Source organism: Palaemon carinicauda, chromosome 13, assembly GCF_036898095.1.
Source record: "Palaemon carinicauda isolate YSFRI2023 chromosome 13, ASM3689809v2, whole genome shotgun sequence".
In the NCBI taxonomy this organism is placed as follows: Eukaryota; Metazoa; Arthropoda; class Malacostraca; order Decapoda; family Palaemonidae; genus Palaemon; species Palaemon carinicauda.
In genome coordinates this window covers 36,123,546-36,136,000 of record NC_090737.1, presented here as the reverse complement: position 1 = coordinate 36,136,000, position 12,455 = coordinate 36,123,546, and the positions used below count along the sequence as shown (strand labels likewise).

General features: G+C 54.0%; 1 pseudogene; it reads right to left on the bottom strand.

The window, feature by feature from the left end:
- Positions 1-3,699: 3,699 nt before the first annotated feature.
- On the bottom strand, positions 3,700-3,818 carry LOC137652604 (5S ribosomal RNA; annotated as a pseudogene).
- Positions 3,819-12,455: the final 8,637 nt, after the last annotated feature.

Genomic DNA, 12,455 nt, shown 5'->3' with positions numbered 1-12,455 from the left:
ACTGGATACAAAGTCCCGAAGGACGACCATCCTCCGACGGGGATTGCGAACGATCCCTGGAGAGGTCTAAGGTGGTAGCTGGCAGGAACGGTGATCGGTGAGATGTCTCCTCCGCAAAGGACTGCGGGGATGACGAGCCAAAGAGGCGCCTCCTAACTCCCTTGTGAGGAGTAGGAAGGCCTCTATGGCGAAGGGAAGGGCGAGCCTTCCGCCTTATACGCCCAAGAGGGGCCGTAGGATCAGAACTCTGACCTTCGTAGGGCCTCCGCAGAGGAGTCTCTGTTAGTGAACTCCCCCGGGGGGGAGAATCACCAGCAAAAGAGACCGTATGACTTAGTTCCTCCCTCGAAGGATGTTCGGAAGAGGAACCTAAGCCTTCAGCTACCTCAGCAACAACAGGCACAGGAGTTTGAGCAGAACCACTCAAAGCCTCCGTCACAACAACGTCAACGACCGAGAAAGGATCTAGCTCTGCTGTCGTCGGCGATTGTTTAACAGCCGCACCCAGTTTGATCATGTCAAACAGGGCTTCCATGGAGGGCGAATATTGAAGCCCCAAGGAAGCCCAAAGCTGTAATAAATCATTATTATTAACAGGAAAATCAATATTTAAATCCTCCTCAGGGGGAGGAGGGGCAGCTGCCATGCTATGGGAGGCAACTACCCCGGAATCGGTCAACAGCAATACGCTACCACTCGCCGGCCTCTCAGGAGAGACCACTCGAGTGGGAGCTTCAGAGGAGGAAAGGGGCTACGGAAGAAGTCTTGGGATTTTCTCTCTTCAAAGGAGCCTCTGAAGGAGAAATATGACAAATTCGAAGATAATTTGTATTTTTCCTAACCATACAAACCTTAGCTATTTACATTGGGTTTACCTTTTAGCGCAGCTGAAATGGCGAGCCATTAGAATTTAACGAGGGTGTATTACCCCCGCGCTAGTTAGCGGGGGGGTAGGGGAGTGGTAGCTAGCTACCCCTCCCCCCCCTCACACACACAGGTGAATGCTCACTTTCACTTAGAGGTAGGACTTGTCTTGGGGGACAGGGCTGGCGGGCAAATATGTGTAAATAGCTAAGGTTTGTATGGTTAGGAAAAATACAAATTATCTTCGAATTTGTCATTTGTTCCGTAACCGAAATACAAACCACGCTATTTACATTGGGTGACTTACCCCTTAGGTAGGGAGGAAAGTCCCCAGCCATACTGGCTTTGGCTTTACCCGGGGACTCAGAATCCGAGTGAGTCGCACTCGAGAAAAGGAGTCCCTGCACCTCACAAGTTCCTTGGTCCGCAAGGAACCGTGTGGCCTACGTAAGCTTGTGTGTGAAGGAAGAAGTGTGACCCGTCCTAGGCAGTTGCCCTGGAGTTCCAGAAGGAACTCTGGGTTAGGACGTTCCCAATACCACCTCGTCAGGGTATGGGGGACGCGACAGTATTGACTCAATACTCGGAACACAAGGAAGCATGGTTTACCTGCAGAGGTTCAAGGTCAGCTATGCAGAGACCAGGATGCTGCTTCCCCGTAGAAGGGATGATGAAGAAAGCAATAAGGGCCAGACATACTTCTTTCGTTCATGCAGACTAAAACCTGATAACAATGCCCTCAACCTTCTGCTACCTGTCCAAAAAGGAGCCTGAGGTTAGACCAGCTGTTGTGTAGCCACCACAGAGCGATAGAAAACGTATTGAAACTCCTGTGGGTCACGCCCTGCAGGAAGCGGGCTGCGAAGGTCATTAGACGCTTCCAGACTCCAGCTTGTAGCACCTGCGTCACAGAGTAGTATTACTCGAAGGCGAGGGACGTTGCGATGTATCCAACATCGTGCTGTAGGGTGACGTGACGGGGGAGAGTCTGGAGACAGGTCGAGATGAATGTCCTTGAGTCCGAGCTGAAGAGGTATACTGGTGACTCTCCCCCGTGTCCTCCTTGTACTCCCAAATCGGCTGCAACTGAGGACAAACTGCAGCTGTTCCCAAAGCTAACCTCTCGATTCCTTTACTGGCAAGAAAGAGAAGGTCTTGGGACATCAGATACAGAATGGAGACTCTAAATCTTGAAGGAATTGGACCGAAGGGCCGGGACCCGAAGATTCTGAGTCTAGCCAACAACTCAGGACCAAACCTGAATGTTGCCTTCCCCTCTTCCTTAGAAAGGGCGGAGTCGTACGAGACCAAGAAGATTGCATACACACTGGCCGTGGCCAGAGTGAGCAGGAGACCCAAGACAGAATACAATCCGAGGCCTGTCGTAAAGGGTCTTGAGAAGATCTCTTAAGGGAATAAAAGGTCCGAGCCATGCTCCAAGTTGGAGGTCTCCCTCCGACTAGGGCAGGGACGATCGTAGCTTCGCATGAGCGAGGAAAGATCCAGCGGGCAGGAAAAAGTTATTCCTTTAAGCCTGAAGGTCAGGGAAAGGCAGAGCGACAGGCTTCATTGCCAAGAGCGGAAAGGCGTTTCCTCCCGCCGAAAGGCAATAAGACCTTTATTGCTGGAGAAGAGGCCTCAAGGGAAGAGGTATATCTCCCACGGCACCAACCACCGAAGACTCTTCACTTTGCCTGGAAGACCCCTGCGGATGACTATCGCAGGTGACGCGACCTCCGTCCCGCGACTGTAGCGGGTTGTCTCTTCTTGAGGAGGAGGCGTAGTGTCTCCAGTCATGAAGCCGAAGCGACGCCCCGGTTCGTGAAAGATGTTGCAGTGTGGTTGTTTGAGTAGTCTGTGCCATGGGAGAAGCTCTCCCGGGAGTTCCGTCAGGGGAAGCAGAGGGTCCAGAAACCATTCTGCGCATAGTCCCAGTGGAGCTCTCCCATGGAAAGGTTGACAGACAACCTGGTCTACTTGAGACCCATTCTCCACAGACAAAAAGGAGGGAAGACGCAGGCGTCGAAGTTGTCCCACCATCACTGGAATGCATCTTGCCGGAGTCTCGGGGTCTGAGACTGGGGGGAAGAACAGCGGAAGCTTGAGGTTCCAAGCTGTCGCGATCAGGTCCCCCAGACCAGGACTTGCTGGTTACTCAAGGCCAAAGACCCCCAGGTACACTCTCTCTACGAGGCTCTGCTCGGATAGTCGGAGAGAACATTCCTCTGCCTGGAATGAGAGAGCCGATGGTGGTATTGAGAGGATCTCAATCATCTCGGTATCTCTACTGCAAGATGTGAAGGTGTGAAATGCGTCCCCTGCTGGGTAGAACACGCCAGAATCATAAGTCGACGCGCACGGAGCAACTCGGTAGGAGCTGTAGGATCTGTAGAGGGGCCAGACTACGGCCCCTAAGCCTGCCTGAATAATGGAGAGGTATCCTTCAGGTCCTGACCATAGGCCTGGACCGGAACATGCCCCCCCCCCCTTTCCTTTGACGAGTCCGAGAACAGCATCAAGAATGTGGGGAAAGGACGAGAATATCCACTCCCATCAAGAGGTTCCATAGGTCAACACCCATTGCAGGTCTAATAGTTCCGCTGGTCCCATAGGGGCCAGGAAGTCCGGTTAATCGTTGCCTAAAACCACCGGAACTTGGACCGCCCCACATGGAACTTATCCTGAGGCGACCGTTCGGACTATAGACGGGTCAATGAGGAAAGGAGAACTAGGAAACGTTCCCAGGTAGGGCTGAAAGCTCTGCTTGACTGAGAACAGGTACTGCGACTCTCCTCAGCCTTGCCACAGTCAACTGAAGGGAAGGCTCGGAGGATGTGGCAACAGAATCTGGCGTCCCCAGGTGGTCACCCATCCAAGTACCGACCAGAACCGACGTTTCTTAACCTCGCTGGACGGACGAGAAGCGGGGTTTCCAACGTGGTAAGGCCGTTGACTCAATATCATGGCCAGATACTCCAGATGTTGAGGCAGAAGAAGAGAAGGCTCCTAGCAAAATACCATGAACCCACACTCATGGTAAGCATCTGGAAGCTTGTCCCGGCGCTGAAGAAGGTCGAACCCGAGCCTACCGGAGTTGACCAGCCCTCCAAAAAGCGAAGGAGGCGGAAGCCTGCACCTGAGCGGCCATGAGGAAAGCAGGGAGAGTTCTCTGGGGAAAAAAACCTGCGATGCCACAGCGGGATCGCCACACTGCATTATAAGCAGGAATACCTGCAGTCTAGGCTGAATTCCACGAGCTCCCTGGAAGATGGATGGAATGGAAACTGAAAGTACCCGTCCTTCCGATCCAGGGTTTAAGGAGTCCTGTCGCCTCGTTACCAGTCTGATCGATTCTGCTGTTCTACGCTGGCCGAAGTTTGTTCGACAAACTTGATCAAGGCTGAGAGGTCGACTACGGAACTCCCGTCTCAGATCCTTCCTTACAAGAAAGGACCGACTGAAGAAGCCGGGGGTGAAGCCGTCGATGATCCTATGGAGGACCTTCGCCTAAGGTATGGATCATTCTGCCCAACCGGGCAACTCTTGCCGACGCTATGGCATAGAGGTTCAGAGACACTGAATTCGCTGACAGAGACGGCAGGCGCGATATCCTTGGCTGATCACAGAGATCGTGCGGGAATGGGCATCGGGAAGCTGTCATCCGGATGAGTAACCTTAAGCATCCTCCCAGCGTGAAACCTGCAATCCTAGAGTTCGTGAACTCTGCCACTCCCTCTAGGACTATGCCCCCCCCCCGGGAGAGCCTCCCGTGCCATCTGTTCCTGAGAGGAGGAAACTGCAATTGGACACCTTGTCTCAGTTGTCGTAGCTGATAACTTAGGCCGACGTGGTTGAAAGAAAAAGGCGCTGGAGCCCTGCAAAGTCTGGAAGAAAGCGCCTTGGAGGAGTGAAAACGGAAGTCGACTTCCTCCGCACAGCCGCTGTCTAAGTCTCTGTCCTTGGGCACAAACAAACTCTTCTCAAGGATGGCCCTAGCTCTGGCACTCTTCAGACCACGAGACCAGGGCAGAGCCTCACTGGACTTCGGGGCTTTCCGAACGTCAGACACTTCATCCAAGATCGTGTCTTTGCCTTCACAGGGGGCGATGACTGGATCCATAAGCCCGTTAAGTTGCCTTATCAGGCTTAGGACCTGCCAGAAGGTATGTTTGAATTCCTGCTGTTCTCCTCCCTGCGGGCTGGCAGCTAAGTCTCCTGCCCTAGGGATCTCTTCCTGGGGTAAAACGTGGACATTCCCCCGGGTAGTCGTGGGTTCCTGGCGAATCCTTGAGGAGGATTTCGGGACGGTCTTGGAGTCCTTGGATTCCCTCCTGGGAGGGATACAGGATCCCAACAAAGAGATTCGAGGGACCCCTTCCTCACGAGATGATTCTCCTCCATGAAGCGAAGTCTCCCCCCTTGGTGCCGAGGGGAAGACTATCGCCCCACTGGACTCACCTGAGGACGGAAAGGCCCCGTCCACGGAAGGAGAAAGCCCTCGGGCAGGAGAAGGGGCCTTCGCGACCGACCTCTTGGGAGCCAACTTCGCCCTGGGGGAAGTCACCACGAAGTCCACTCCTCTCTTTCTCTTCAGCGTAGGAGAGACAGCCGTTGGTTTGTTACCCTGGTCGGCAAGTGCTGGTTTCATAACCCTCACTAACGCCCGCGCCAGAGGACCAAACCAAGTCTGTTGCTCCAAGGACACAGTCCGAAATCCTCGCTAAAGGGAAAGGGATCGGGCGATCCCTTTGAAGCGGACCCCACAGTACCTGCCTGAAAAGAAGGTGGGGAAGAATGATGTACTAATCTCTCCTCAGTAGTATCCTTGTTCTGCACTACCAACCTGTGTTTGGGTGGAGGCGATCCCGAGCGTTGTCTAGGAACACGCGTTCCTGCTGCTACCCCCGGCTGCGGAATTTGCCGCGAACGATGGTCGCGCGAGGGCGAATGGTCGCGCGAGAGCGCGAGCGAGCGATCGCGCGGGCGCGCAGGCGAGCGATCGCGCGGGCGAGCGATCGCGCGGGCGAGCGATCGCGCGGGCGAGCGATCGCGCGGGCGCGCGGGCGAGCGATCGCGCGGGGCGCGCAGGCGAGCGATCGCGCGGGCGCGCAGGCGAGCGATCGCGCGGGCGCGCAGGCGAGCGATCGCGCGGGCGCGCAGGCGAGCGATCGCGCGGGCGCGCAGGCAAGCAGTCGCGCGGGCACGCAGGCGAGCGGTCGCGCAGGCGAAAATCGCCTGAGCGCACTGACGAGCAGGTGAACGCTGGCGAACAGGTGAACGCTGGGGCGTAGGCGATCGTTGACGCGTGGGAGAACGCTGGCGAATAGGCGATACTAAAATCACCTGTGCGCGCTGGCGAGCAGGTGAACGCTGGCGAGCAGGTGATCGCTGGCGCGTTGGCGAACATGTGCTTTTGACACACCCGCTGAACGATGTTGCGTAGCCACAGGGTCAGAAGACTGATGGCGAGCAGGGAGCTCAGCAGGAACTGTAGAATGGTCAGAGACCGCAGGGCGATGATCCTCAAATGAGCGCTGACGCTCAGAAGAGAGCTGATGAGCAGGAGAGCGCTGGCGAGGAGGGTGAACATCAGGAGAGCGCCGACGAGCAGGAGAGTCCTGACGAGCAGGAGAGCGCCGACGAGCAGGAGAGCGCCGACGAGCAGGAGAGCGCTGACGAACAGGAGAGCGCTAGCGATCAGGAAGCGCTGATGAGCAGGAGAGCGCCTGTGCGCTAACACTGAGCAGGAGCAGGCCGGAAGACCGTGCCTGTCCGCCGGAAGACTGATGTCCATCGGAAGACCGTTGTCCGTCGGGAAGACCGTTGCCCGTCAGACTGCTGTCCATCTGCATCAGGGCGGATGAAGGAGATGTAGGCTGCAAACGTAGATTCAAAAAGGCGCCTCTTAGCCCCCTTATAGGGAGATGAGATGCCCTTACGACGAGGCGGACGGTGAGCCTTACGGCGAAGGAGGCCAACAGCAACAGCAGCAGAAGAATCCTCCGAAGAGGAGTCTCTATGAGTGTACTCTCTCGCGAACGAAAGAGAAACACTTCGTAGAAGAGACTGGTCAGCCAGTGACCTAAAAGGAGCAATCCTCCTAAGAGGGGCTCCTGCAGTTGCCCAGCCCCTTGAGCGAAACTGCAGGTGTGACCGCTCAGCACTAAGAGCATAGTCGCACGAAAAAAAAGGCAAGAGAAGAACCCCCCAAAAGGGGAAAAACTCAAGCCTGGACAGGAAAAACTTCCCTCGGAAGGAAAGTTACCCACCCAAGGAGGCAAGCCTCCTGAGTTCTAAAATGAACTGGAGAGCTATCAATCGTCACGGGAGTACTTCCAGTAGAAGGAGACACGCCCCTGACGAAAATCCAAAGGGGAGGCAGCAACAGCCGAATCCCCAGGCCTCCACAAGACAGCTCACACCGTAGCCATATTACAGAAACGAACTAGATCGGTAACTGTAAAAAAAATACAAACAAAAAACATTAGTACACATTCATTCCCCAAGGAAGGCTCCGAAGAGGAATCCCGAGGGAAAGGAAACAAGAATTACACAACAGGCACGTGCCCTCACAACCACTTACACTCACGGAAGGAGAGCTGTAACCAAAACAGAATTATAACAATTATAATTATGAAACTATGTAATTATGTAATTTTAAAAAGAATGAAACTATGTAATTATGTAATTTTAAAAAGAATGAACACTAAAGAAAGAACAAAAACCCCAAAAGGAATCGTTCTACAAGCTGAAAAATTAACAACTACAATTAGATTCATAAACTCATTGAGACAAAACGTACGGCGTAGCAACCCCCCCACACGGGAAGGAAGCTACAAGGGCGTAGTAACACGTAGTAAAAGGGTGAACGACCTCAAGAGAGAGAGAGAAAAACCGAAGTCAAACTCGATCGCAACCCATAAAATTACGCTGTGGTGGCCTAACTGCCGAGAACTCCACGGAGATATCGTACACTACACACACAACTCTGAAAAGGAAACTTACTGATTTCTATACTCAAATATATATACAAACATGAAAACATGTTTACATATATATTGAGTAAAAGAAAAGTAAGCGATTAAGTAAAGACAAAACAAACAATGGCTGCCAAGCGAGGACCAAGACAGAGACGTCTGTCCCAGTCCGAGCCAAAAGTGAAAGTGAGCATTCACCTGTGTGTGAGGGGGGGGAGGGGTAGCTAGCTACCACTCCCCTACCCCCCCTCCCCCCCGCTAACTAGCGAGGGGGTAATACACCCTCGTTAAATTCTAATGGCTCGCCATTTCAGCTGCGCTAAAAGGTAAACCCAATGTAAATAGCGTGGTTTGTATTTCGGTTACGGAACAAATGACAAATTCGAAGATAATTTGTATTTTTCCTAACCATACAAACCTTAGCTATTTACATTGGGGGTTCACCTTTTAGCGCAGCTGAAATGACGAGCCAATAGTTTTAACGAGGGTTAATTACCCCCGCGCTAGTTAGCGGGGGGTAGGGGAAGGGTAGCTTGCTACCCCTCCCCCCACACACACCGGTGACTTGCTTCACTTCACTTAGAGGTAGGACTTGACTTGGGGGTCAGGGATGGCGGGCACATATGTGTAAATAGCTAAGGTTTGTATGGTTAGGAAAAATACAAATTATCTTCGAATTTTTCATTTGTTCCATAACCGAAATACAAACCACGCTATTTACATTGGGTGACTTACCCCTTAGGAAGGGTGGAAAGTCCCCAGCCTTACTGACTTCGGCTTGCCCGGGGGCTCGATCCCTCAGTGAGCAGCACTAGAGAAAGGGAGCCCCTGTACCTCACAAGTTCCTAGCATCGCTAGGAACGAGTGGCCTACATAAGCAGTGTGTGGAGGAGAGTGTGACTCGTCCTATGAAGTTGACCTTGAGACCTTCAGATAGGAATTCTAGGATAGGACGTTCCCAATACCATCTCGTCAGGGTATGGGAGACGCAACAGTATTAAGCTTAACACTAGGAGCACAAAGAAGCATGGGTTACCTGCAGGGGTCGAGGACAGCTATGCGAGGACCAGGATGCTGCTTCCCCAAGAGAAGGGAGAATGAAGAAAGAAGTAAGGGTCAGACATACTCTTTCATTCACGCAGACTAAGACCGGGTAACAACGCCCTCAACCTACTGCTACTTGTCCAATAAGGAGCCTGAGGTTAGACCAGCTGTTGTGCAGCCACCACAGGGCCAATAGAAAACGTATCGAGGCTCCTGTGGGTCACGTCTTGCAGGTAGTGGGCTGTGAAGGTCGTTTGACGCTTCCAGACCCAAGCTTGAAGTACCTGCGTCACAGAGAAGTTTCTCTTGAAGGCCAGGGATGTAGCAATACCCCTGACATCGTGGGCCCGAGGGCAACGTGACGGAGGAGGGTCAGGATTCAAGGCATGGTGGATAACCCTTCGAATCCAAGCTGAGATGGTGTTCCTGGTGACCCTCCTCTTGGTCCTGCCTGTGCTCACAAACAAAGCTCGCACTTGAGGACGGACTGCAGCCGTTCTCTTCAGGTAGTGCCTCAGACATCTCACTGGACATAGTAGCAGCTGGTCTGGGTCGCTTGTTACAGAGCGGAGACTCGCGATCCTGAAAGAGTCGAAGCGAGGATCCGGCACTCCAGGATTCTGAGTCTTGGCAACAAACTCAGGGACGAACCTGAACGTTACCTCCCCCCATCCCCTTGAATGGGCGATGTCGTACGAGAGACCATGAAGTTCACTAACCCGCTTGGCCGAAGCCAAAGCAAGTAGGAAAGCCGTCTTCCAAGACAGGTGGCGATCGGAGGCCTGGCGTAATGACTCGAAGGGAGGTCGCTTAAGAGACCTAAGGACTCGAACCACGTTCCAAGGAGGAGGTCTCACTTCCGACTGGGGGCAAGTAAGCTCATAGCTACGTATGAGTAAAGAGAGCTCTAGCGAAGAAGAAATATCCACGCCGTTCAGTCTGAAGGCCAAGCTTAAGGCTCAGCGATAGCCTTTCACTGCCAAGACCGAAAGGCGCATTTCTTCCCGCAGATAAACGAGGAAGTCCGAAAATTGCTGGGATAGTGGCATTGAGTGGAGAGATACCCCTTCCACGACACCAACCACAAAAGACTCACCACTTTGCTTGGTAGACTCCCTCAGAGGACCTTCGCAGGTGGTGAGACATTCTCTCCGCAACCTGTTGCGAAAAGCCTCTCTCCGCGAGGAGACGCTGGATAGTCTCCAGGCGTGAAGCCAAAGCGAGGCTACGGCCCTGTGAGGAGCGCCGGGGTGGGGTTGTCTGAGAAGCCCGTGTCGTGGAGGACGTTCTCTCGGGAGCTCCGTCAGGAGCTGCAGAAGATCCGGAAACCATTCCGCGTGATGCCATAGCAGAGCTACCAGAGTCATAGAACAGTTGACCGATAGTCTGGTACTGTTGAGCACCCTTCTCATCAGACAGAACGGTGGGAAGGCGTACACGTCGATGTTGTCCCACCGTTGCTGGAAGGCATCTTGCCAGAGTGCCTTGGAGTCCGGGACTGGGGAGCAGTACAGGGGCAGCTTGAAGTTCAAAGCTGTTGCGAACAAGTCCACAGTCGGGGAACCCCACAAAGTCAGGACTTTGTTGGCTATCTGAGGATTCAAAGACCACTCGGTACTCACTATCTGCGAGGCCCTGCTCAGACTGTCGGCGAGCACATTCCTCTTGCCAAGAATGAAGCGAGCTGATAGTGTTATCGAGTGGGTTTCGGTCCACCTCAGAGTCTCTACTGCAAGATGGGATAGCTGCTGCGAAAAAGTGCCTCCCTGCTTGTTGATATAAGCCACTACCGTGGTGTTGTCGCTCATCACCACCACGAAGTGACCCGCCAGGGACCGTTGGAACTGCTGAAGAGCCAGAAAGACGGCCTTCAATTCTAGCAGGTTGATGTGTAGGCACTTTTCTGATTCTGGCCAAAGGCCTGAGTCCCTCTGGTTCAGAACGTGCGGCCCCCACCCTTCTTTTGACGCGTCCGAAAACAGAGTCAATTCCAGGGGGAGGACGAGAAGACTCACTCCCTTCCGCAGGTTCTCGTCGACCAGCCACCACCGCAAGTCCGCCTGTTCCAGAGACCCTATTGGGATCAGAATGTCCGGGGAATAGGATCCTTGATTCCACCGGGACTTGAGCCGCCATTGAAGGGATCTCATCCTGAGGCGGCCGTTTGGAACCAGACGAGCCAGGGAGGATAGGTGACCTAAGAGACGCAACCACGATTGGGCGGGGAGTTCTTCTCGCCTGAGGAAGGATTCCGCCACCCTCCTCAGCCTTGCTATCCGGTCGTCCGATGGAAAGGCTTTGTGGAGATTGGTGTCTATTAGCATGCCTAGATAAACCAGTTGTTGAGACGGCTGCAGAGAGGACTTCTCGAGGTTTACCACAATCCCCAGATCCTGGCAAAGATCCAGAAGCCTGTCTCGGTGCCGAAGAAGGGTCGACTCCGAGTCTGCTAGGATCAGCCAATCGTCCAGATAACGAAGGAGACGAATGCCGTTCCTGTGCGCCCAAGATGAAATCAGGGTAAACACTCTGGTGAACACCTGAGGAGCTGTGGAGAGACCGAAAAACAGCACCTTGAACTGGTAGATCTTGTCGTCTAGGCAAAATCTCAGGTACTTCCTGGAAGACGGATGGATTGGGATCTGGAAGTACGCGTCCTTTAGATCCAGTGTGCACATGCAGTCTTGTGGTCTCACTGCAAGTCTGACCGTGTCTGCTATCTCCATGCTGAACCGGGTTTGCTTGACAAATCCGTTCAGAGCTGAGAGGTCGGTGACAGGTCTCCAGCCTCCAGTAGCCTTCTCTACAAGAAAGAGTCGACTGAAAAAGCCTGGGGAGCCGTCGACGACCTCCTGGAGAGCACCCTTCTCGAGCATGGTCTCGACTTCGGCCTGAAGGGCCAGCCCCTTTGCCGATCCCGTGGCATAGGAGCTCAACGACACTGGATTCGCTGTCAGGGGAGGTTGAGATGTTGTGAACGGGACGCGATAGCCTTGGCCGATCACTGAGACCGTCCAAGCATCGGCCCCGTGTTGCAGCCACCTGCGGACGCAACGCTGAAGGCATCCCCCCACAGGTGGACACGCATGGGGACTGCCATCCCTAGGGCTTGCGGTCGCGGCCGCCACCCCTAGGAGTCTTGCCTCCCCTGGAGGACTTACCGCCCCTCTTGACCTTGGCTGGAAAGGGCTGGGGCTTAGACACCACCTTCTTAACTACCGGTGCCCGCTTTGGAGCCTTACGAGGCTGTTGCTGCTGTTGCGGAGGAGCTGGAGGTTTATAGGGCCGAGCTGTAAGGGCCCTATGGAGGAGGGAATCCGTGCTGGATTTCCTCCACCTCTCAGCCGTTCGCTCCATGTCTTGAGGCTCAAACAGATTCTCCCCCAGAAGGGAAGCATGTCGGAGCCTACACACATCCACGGCGGGGACCTTCGGATGGAATCTCTCGGACACAGCATCGCGACGCTTCAACACCGAGTTGGCCCACAGGGTGGTAACCTGGTGCGCCAAAAATCGATGGAGCGGGTGCCCGAGAGCAAGAAGGTCTCCAGGGCCTTCCTATTGGTCTCC